Source organism: Myotis davidii, unplaced genomic scaffold (assembly GCF_000327345.1).
Source record: "Myotis davidii unplaced genomic scaffold, ASM32734v1 scaffold140, whole genome shotgun sequence".
NCBI lineage: Eukaryota > Metazoa > Chordata > Mammalia > Chiroptera > Vespertilionidae > Myotis > Myotis davidii.
Window position 1 is genome coordinate 1,142,066 of NW_006292663.1, and position 10,013 is coordinate 1,152,078.

General features: G+C 37.8%; 1 pseudogene; it reads left to right on the forward strand.

Moving 5' to 3' along the window:
• LOC102764171 overlaps positions 1-9,542 on the forward strand; it is a 142,931-nt pseudogene extending 133,389 nt beyond the window's left edge.
• The last annotated feature ends 471 nt before the right edge of the window (positions 9,543-10,013 follow it).

A 10,013-nucleotide genomic window follows, 5' to 3' on the forward strand; every position in this document is an offset into this window, starting at 1 on the left:
GATGTTTATTCCTTTCTTCATACTTTCCTTTATCTTCTACATTTTGGGTAACAAGTAAGAAATACTTTTACAATAATTTGTTAGGTATTCTACAAAAAAAATTAGCTTTCTGTCTCAAACCGGATGGGCCTAGGAATTAGGACAAATGTGAGGCCTTGTGAAAAAGCTTGGGGAAGACACGGCTTGAGGAAAGTGTGGGAAATGTGGTTTGCTCAATGGAAATGAACACACTCCTACATAAACTTAACAAGAATTTAGCATGTGTCATCAGAGTACTTTCCTCCTAACAGACAGCTATTTTGCAGTTTCATAATAGGAAGCAGCATGTTCTCTTCCTCCCCCCAGCCCACAACCAACTGCTCTCTGGGAAAAAAAATAAATCCTCAACTCTTTGGCCAATGTAAGTGTACTAGTATATTGGACTATGGAGTGCAGTGTTTGTTTGGAATGATGGATGGTTGGACAATATAGCACAATCAGACAAGACCTGCCATCAATCACTTTAAATCAATGATAGAACTTGGGTGTGTTTTGTGCCATTTTCATTCATTCTAGTGCCCAGAGAGTTTCACAGAGCAACCTCACGACCTCACATGAGCAAAGAAAATGGCTTTTAAAGTTGTTTCCAGGCTCTATTCATCACTCATTCCTGGGTGAGATGCCAGGAAATAATTTTCCTAGTGTTTTTTCTTTTTCCTTCAACTCATCTTTCTCACTTCAAAGTTTGGATGAAGGACATGCACATGGGGGTGGTGGGACGGGAAGAGAACCCATCTGAGTGGGCTAGGTTGTCTGTTATTTAAATTAAATCTAGTTCTCAACATTTTTCTTTTTTTCTTTTTTTTAGTTTCTCTTACTTGCCAAATAATCTGCTCAGAATTCCCTCCTGTCTTTCTGGAATGAAGTTGTTATTCAGTTACAATTTCCCCTTGGGTCATTCCAGAACACTTGATGCAGGGCACGCTAGTCATCAGTGCACACTGAACATTGCTGTTACGTTCATTAGATGAGACCATCAGGAGCCTTCTCTACAATACACAGGTATTTTTCACTGGGACCCTCAAGGCCATCATTGTTAATGGTTAGTCCTCACCTTCAGAAGCTGTGAACCACCTCATAAGTGATATTGGCATCTCTCAGGGTTAAGCAAAACTACCTCTGGAGAGGTTGAGGAGATATCAAGTCAATTTCTTAGCCTCAGGAAAACTTTCAACATCCTAAAAACGCCTCTCTTCTCCAAACCCCTTTGTAACACAACCTCATCACCTCAAAGCATTAGCTCAGTTCTCACACTCTCATCAATCCTCATCAAAGGTCCTGAAGCATAAAAGTCCTTTACTTCACCTCGCATCCCCTTTCTTAGTCCTAGAAGTGAATGGGGAAGTAATGCCAACTTAGCCCTTTAGAAACACAGAGGTCAACTTCACCAATTTAGGACCAAGCTAGAGAAGATGGATAAAGCTAGTGTTTGTCTCATCTTACTACACATATTTTAAATACAGAGGTTTGTTAGAATTAGTGATATTTTTTTATCCTTGACCCAGGATATGTTTATTGATGAGAGAGAGAGAGAGAGAGAGAGAGAGAGAGAGAGAGAGAGAGAGAGAGAGAGAGAAAGAGAAACATTGATGTGTGAGGGAGAAACAACCATCAATTGCCTCTTGTACACACCCCAATTGGGGATCAAACCAGCAATGTGCCCTGGCCAGGAATTGAACCAGCAACCTTTTGGTGTATGGGAGGATGCTCCTAACCAACTTAGCCACCTGAAGTCACCTGGCCAGAACCAGAATTAGTAACATTTTATTTCTTCTCATAATAAATGAACCCACCAAAACATTCTTTTGATTTCCCATCTATTAGAAAAATACTTTAATATCCATCTCACAAAACTGCCTTATGAAGGCATACTGCACACAAAATTTTATCATCATTTTGATATAATTCTATTTAATAATGAAAGTAATTTTGCACATTTTCTTTATAGTGTCAAGGTTTGATTCATACATACACACTACTCAATAAAAAGGGCAGTAGGATTGAGTGCTAAAGAACTAAGAAATAAGTAAGATTTAAGGTCTAAATATCTTAGCTTACAGGCAAGCTGGAGTAAGGGAAAATTACTGGCCTGAGTCAAATCCCTGGTTTGAGTTAGATCCCTTACTAGATAAAGAGCTATCAGCAAGGCAACAAGCCTCTCTTTTGAGCTTCAGATTCCCAACATTTTGATGGAATGATTTGTGCTTTGGGGACTCTGCATAGATTAAAACATATTTCTCTTACAAATGCGTGTAATTCTACTCTTTTCACTTATCTATGACAAAGCTCTTGTCTTTATTAACAGTTAGAGAATAACCATAGTCTTCATTTTTTTTACTATTATTATAGAGACCGAGGCAAATATGAATATCCTCAGTTAAATAACCTACACATATATATTTATATAGATGATGTGTGTGGGGTTTTTTTAAAAATATATTTTATTGATTTTTTAACAGTGAGGAAGGGAGAGGGATAGAGAATTAGTAACATCAATGAGAGAGAAACATTGATCAGCTGCCTTCCGCACACCCTCCACTGGGTATGCACCTGCAACCGAGATACATGCCCTTGATCAGAATCGAACCCGGAACGCTTCAGTCCACAGGCCAATGCTCTATTCACTGAGCCAAACCAGTTAGGGCGATGTGTGTGTTTTATGTATGTGTATATATGTGTATAGATATGTAGGTATCCTAAATAATAAAAGCCTAATGTGCAAATCAACCAAAAGCAGAATGACCAGTCGATATGATGCGACTGACCACCAGGAGGTAGATGCTCAATGCAGGGGCTGCCCCCAGCTCAACACCTCAGGCCAGTCAAGACGTGTGTCAGCAGGGGCCTCCCCGATCACCCCTCCAGTAGCCTCGCAGAGGGAGGCAACCTGCGACTGTGGGGGGTTGGGGCTGGCAAGTGAGCGACGCCAGACCAGCCAAGGCGGGTGCCAGCGGGGGCCCCCAATCACCTTGCCAGTTGCCCCACAGATCAGCCCTGATCATTCCCAGATTGGAGAGGGTGCAGGCTGGGCTGAGGGACACACACACACCCATGCATGAATTTCATGCACTGTGCCTCCAGTGTGTGTGTGTGTGTGTGTGTGTGTGTGTGTGTGTGTGTATGTAAATGTGTACATACACATATGTATTTTTTCATAGTGAAAAATGATAAATTTAAATATGATATTACCTTACTCAAAAGGCTCAACATGTATCTGTGGTATTGATTTTTTTTTTTAAATAAAAGGCTATCATCAATCGCCTCTTTCTTGCATTAAAGACTAAAATGGGAAGATCTGTCTTTTCTATCACTACTCAAGTTGCAGTTAATCATGAATGTGAAGAATGCTGATTATTCCAATAGTGAGGTTAACTGTATTCTTATTGTTAAAGTAATTAAACAAGGAGACCACTAGACTGAGGTGGCTGAAGGCTTTGGCAGCCTATATAAGCAACCCAAACTCTAAACCAGAGCCATTGTACTCGAATCAGCAAAAAAATGATACTTTAAGAACAACCAATCCCAAACAGCCATACTGGCTTTTCCAAACACATCTGCTCAAGCTATAACCAATTAGGAAATCTTATTTTGCTTCCCACCTTCTGTTCAAAAAACCTCCCGTCTAGCTCCTGCTGGTGCAGTGCTCCTAACCACCTTTGGTTTGGCGCTGCCCAATTCAAACTGACAAGTGCTCAAATAAACCTTGAAAATGTTAATGTGCCTCAGTTTATCTTTTATCACATACTTAAAGAGAGGAAAAAAACACACAGCCTAAATAGTTCAACCCTAAAATGCACTTAGGAGAAAGTGTGTGATCAGTAGAGGAAGGTGTTATATGTGACAGAGCAAACACACACCATATCCTTCTCAATCATAGTCCTTGGACGGGATACAAGCATGGAACTTCCCATGTGCACGAGTTTCTTTAGTTGGAGTCTAGTGGCAGACGAGAACATTGTTCTGGAAGCAAGAAAAATCAAGCAAAGTTTCACTCCTCCAGGGCAGACGGGCCAAGAATACCAAAGGAGAGCTATATTTTTATTTTTCCTGTTACAGCACAGATCTGTTGTTTGGCTACCAAATTACAGGTTGGGTCTGGTTCTCACATACTTTTGCTTTTCATATGCTGAACAGGAAGAGTAATAACAGGTTGCTTCTTTTACTTGTGGGATTTAGGTATTCCTCATCACAGAATTGGCCATTTTTCTAAGAAAACCTGCCAGTTTAAAGACTGGAGGTGTATGCTATTCATGTGGGGGTGGAAAAACCCATAAAAATGAGAGGTTTTGGCTAGAGAGTGGGTTCTAGTTACTTGTTCCCATGTTTAAATGACATGTTTATGAGTCATACCCTTATTATCTAATCCTAAAGCATCATCCAAAGATCACTATCATTTAAATGACTACTTCAGAGGAGGGTCCCTGGGAACTTTTACCAAGGAAAAAAATTATATATATATCCATTCAGTTCTGAAGCAGATACTTTTTACTCTGTACACACTTTTCATTCATTTTTAAATGCTTCATTGATAATCTATAAAAGGTAATTTTAAAAACTTTAACCAAAAGTGTCCAAATGCATAATGTCTGATATCATAAACAGAAGGCTAGTTAAACATAATATAACATATATTGAAGAAAATTGTACACAGACATTTCAAATTAGTATTTGAATCAATCATTAATCAATTAGTATTTGAAACATTCATACAAATATTATTCCCTTCACTGTCTAGTTTATAGCTCTGCTGAGGCATTAGTGGGAAATGAAAAATGATTTATTGGGATAAGATTTTGGAAAAATTCTGGATTTAGAATTATCTGACAACTGAGAGGATTATAGGAACATTTTAATAAGAGATGCCTTATCACTCTGACCTAACTCAAAGCAATATTAGGGAACCACACAAGCCAACATGGGAAAGAACCTTGGAACTTTGACTCATCAGAGAATTTCTAAAGAACTCTTTTGGCAGACAGGCCCTATCTTGAGGACATCTGGGTTTCTTCAAGTGAAATCAATTCATTCTTTTTTTTCCCCCCTTAAAACAAGAAAAAAGAGAACATAGGCGTTTCCTTGCTCTCCAGTCATTTATCTTGTCTAAAGATTTTAAAAAATCAAATATTACTATTTATATCACCCTAATATCTGTAGGAGAAACGCTATTAGTTTGCTTTATTAGAAGAGGAAATGGAAGAACACAGACTCCAAGTGATTGCTGCTAAGGAAAGAAGAGCAATTCAGCAGAGCTATATTCTTTTCAGGGTCTATTGCTACATCAAGAGGAGGAGTGGGCAGCACTGAAGACAATTCTATCCAGTCTTAAGAGGATGTGCGTCCTATCATAGCCACTTACAACTCTCCTCTCTATCGATGTGCTTGCTCCTGTAGCCTGTTTATTAGTCCTAACACTTTCATTGCAAAATATTCTTGGTCTGTTGATGAAAAGGAGAAAGACCAAGTTCATGCTTACCAAGAGAAAAACAACACAAATTCCCTGCTGTACTAAGTGCATAAATTATTCTATCTTGGGGATTGCATGGTTTATATGAAATTGGGATTTATTTATACAAGAGAAGAACCAATGTTAATAAACTGTGTGTGATATGTTAACAAAATCTTTATTAATAAAGTCTTATTAGAAGTAAGGATTCCATTTATAATCTATAAGTACTGATTTGGGTGGATATAACTAAAATCTAAAAAAAAATTCAGACTGCAGGTAGGGTGGAATTATTGCCAATATCCTCAATAATAATGACTTTTTAATATTTTTAAAAATCTAAGTGTGCATATTTCACTCAACACTTAAGCAGCAAAACAGAAAAGTTTTAAATAAACAAGAACACTTGGTCTAACCTGTGGTCAGTGCTTTGTTTGACTATGGTTTTGGATTATTCTTAGAACTAATATAAATTTCAAGATTTCCATCTTTTTCTTTGACTATTTGTTAATTTAATAAAGTCATTTTTTCTTTATCTCTCTTTTAAATGTCTTATGACCACATTTTAAGTGAAAATTCATATTCTTGGCTTATTAGAAAACAGAACAAGGTGACGATTTTACTTGCAACCTTTCAAATACTTCTATCTTTCCTGACATTTTCTGAGTCTTTATTTTCACAAATAACTTGAAGTGATTGCTTCAAACTCACTATAAAGCAAGCAGGTCATGTTAAACACCAGTTGGGGTTTAGTGACCTCTTATAGGAAGATACCGTTCCCAGTGCTCTGTGCTTTGCAATGAGGTGATTAGCTGATCTTGTTGACCCAGCATTCCACTGCTCCATCAAGAGCAGATTTTGGTTTCTGAGGTTTTCCTTAAGCACCTGATGTCAGAGCTGCAGCAGAAGCAGCACACGGCAGCAAGACCTGCAGGTGTGCACTCTAAATCAATATGTCTTTCCTTTCTCAGGACAACCTCCAGAGCATATTCTGGCTCACCGCACATCTGGCTTCTATTAATTGGTTGCTGAACTGAACATACGAAGATGCTGCATGTATAATTACATATTTACCAAGATGTCACAGAGTTTTATGGGGAAAATGTGAAGAAAGGAGTTATGTAGAGAATGGCAGTGACTCCTCAATGCTTGACCATAGTTTTCTCCATGAGGGTAGTGAACTAAAGTTTTCAAGGGTGGTAACCACAGAAACATCAAAGACAATTGATATAAATTTCTCTTTGGGCCTGGACCATTGCACTAGCCTCTGTTTTGCCCTCCTCTGTCTATTCACTATTCAGTAGATCTTGGTAGATCCTAAGTGAGATGCCAACATTTCCCTGCTTAGCATCCCCCTTCCCATCTCCTGAAGAGTAAAATTCAAAAATTTTCTGATGGTCCAGAAGCCCTCTAATATCACTCCATCTTATCACTCTAACCAACCTAATCACTCAACTGCCTTGTGGCTTCTCTTTTTTTTATTTTATTTTTTTGGCTCACTTCTCTCATGCTACATTGGCCTTGATTTTTCATGAAGACACCAGCCACACTCCTACCCCTGGGATTCTAAACTTGGAGTTGTCTTTATGTGCACACATCCCCACTTATCCCTATGACTCATTTCCTCACTTTTCTCAAATCTTTGTTCAAATGTCTTCTTAGCAAGGCCATCAGTAGCTTCCCTTTTTAAAATTGCAGTTCTCATACAATTACCTGCACCCCTTCCTGTTTTACCACCCCCCCCATTGTACGTACTGCCTTGTAATATTCCACTTAATTTACTTATTCATCTTATTCATAATCCATCTTCTCCCCTAGAATATAAACCTATAAGCCCCCTGTGGATAAAGTTTTCTGTCTGTTTCAGTTGTCTGTTTATTGAGTATGTCCACTGTTGTGGACAGTGTCTGGCATGTAGTATGTGCTCAGATCATTGCACCCTTCAAGCAGTCCATAAGAATTTTATTAAGGACCCGAGGTATCTAATTTAGCTGCCTGCTTGTTAGAGTGGGAACACGCCTAATCACCTGTTTAATCTGTGAACCAATAAGTGCTTCAGAAAAAAAAATTCTGCATCCTACAGCCAAAGACTACACGCTAAAGTTAACCCTCCACCTAAACATTGTATACCGTAAGTCACAACAATAAGAAAAAATGGAAGACACAGTGAAATTCAGGATGATCCAGAGAGGGAAAATCCTATGGCATGTACTCACCAAAACAGTATCCATAAAAAACTTATATATAGCGTATTTACTTGGTTGCTATAATGCATTAATTCAGAAAGTTGTGACAGTTATAACATGAAGTAATGTTAAAGCCAAACAGAACCATGAATGTTTATGTTTTAACTGTATTAATAGCAATCATCTTGCCAAAAGCAAACAAAAATTATTTTACTAATATTATTTCTGGTTTTAAAAATATGTACTTTACTGTAAACCAAAAGTTCAAAGATACTATAGTTCTGTCCAATTAGGTAGATTTGGAAATTTTCTTTAATAATATGTTACAATACTCTTGTCATTAGCAATCAAGTAATCTTGACTTTTTTAAAAAAGCAATTAGCCTTTAAGAAATACAAAAGCTAATTAAAAATGAAAACTTAGTCATCTAGGCAAACAACAGACCGGAACCAGTCCATATTACTTACTATAACTGATAATGCACTAAACTCTGGTCTAAAATGATATCTTTTCAATTACATTTTTAAAAAAGTCCTCCCAGCTGCAGAAACCTCACATGCTCTTTTTTTACCATGCTGGGTTGATTTATTCTCTGAAGTTGGTAAACTTTTTACGTATGTAAGGCTACATCATACAAACCTTTATTTAGAAACTCATTAGTGCTTAAGTTAATGATTCTCCAGTTATCCATGCTTTGAAACCCTGGAGATTCCAAACCTCAAAAAATAAAACAAAGGCATTTGTAGGAGGAATGTAAGATAAAACTATCCATGAGCACTCTGTCCTATGAGACATTAATTTAGCAACTAGAAGAATGTAAAATCTATAGTCAACAGCATAATGGGCAGCAGAAAAAGGGAGTAAATTAAAAACAAAAACAAAATAAAACAAAAAAACCCACCTCGTCTTTTTGAGTTCCCCAATAGAAAACTTCAGGAATTCTGTAAAACACTCAAATACTCTTTAGAAGTCAAAAAAGAAAGAGCAGCTGGTCATTGAGCATATTTTTTCCCCAGTTCCCTCTTATTTATTCATTCCTGTGGCCTCATATTTTTCTCTTCCTCATATTTTTTGTTCTTTGCATCTGTGTATTTCACAATAAACTCTGTGTTTTACTTTTCTGCTCTCTTCTTTACTTCCATAGTCCCTGTCCCTCATCTTGCACAAAAAGAAGTTGAAGATACAGTTGGACTAGCAGAGGAAGGAGGCAGAATCCAAATCGGCTTGGTTTCATTCAGGTACGTTCCCAAATAAACCCAGACTCTTAGGAAACATAAAAATCTAGGGATGGAAGCACAGTGCACTGTTATGTCTTCTTAGAACAACGTCCAAGCATTTTTGCCCTATCATGCCCTTGTTATGTGGCAAGACTGGCTCCTGGGGAGTTAAGAACTAAGAACAGGAATAGGACTACTAATATGGCAGGAAGTTCTGGATGACTATATTTTGAAGAATAATGTAGGAGAAACTGCTGGGAATAATGATAGGCCTTAAAATAGCAATAATTCCTAAATGACTTTATCAGGTAGTGACCAATTTCTATCATGTGTTGATGTCAATTGAGTACATGGATATTCCCTAGAGAAAAAAAGAAATGAGATTCCAGACCTGCCTCTCTTTTTTTGCAAGTAATTTCAACTACATACAAAACCACTTCCCAGCTCAGCTACAGAGCATACTGGAAATGTCAAGAGGCCAAGCAACAGGAAGCACATTCCATATAATCATTCTACTCTCATGTTTAATGTGGAAATAGGGCAGTCCTCAATAGCATGACACTCCTGAATGGATTTGAAATACAAAATGCCACAAAAGAGTTCAGGAACAAATTATATAGACTAAAACCCAAGAAAAATGTACAGGAACCCCCTTAAAGTGCACGGAGTGTTAATTATCATTTAAGGTAGAATTAAAATGTATTTCACTAGAAAGCCAGGATCATGAGCACCTCATTATTGTCTAGCCACCAGCCACTACCTCTCACTTCTTCTCTCTCCATTTTCACTCCACATGAGGTCGTTGGAGGACAGATATATGTGCAGTGGATATGGCTAAGCAAGTAAATATTCTTCATTTATTTGATACAGTGGAAAAATCCCCCAAAACCTAGGTAGACCAGAAGATGATGCCTCTCCCCTAAGCTATGGACGGGCTTAAGTCGAGTACAGTCTAATGGACCCATTTTTCCAACTCACTACAGACCTGGAATTGGCGACTCTTGTCTGTAACAGGTCATATGTGTTCTGGCCACCAGTGTATAATTGAAAATATGAAATTGTTTGCAAACATTTAAAAATCAGGATTTTGAATTTTAAGACCCAGATTGCTGTTTTTCTGGAAAAAGA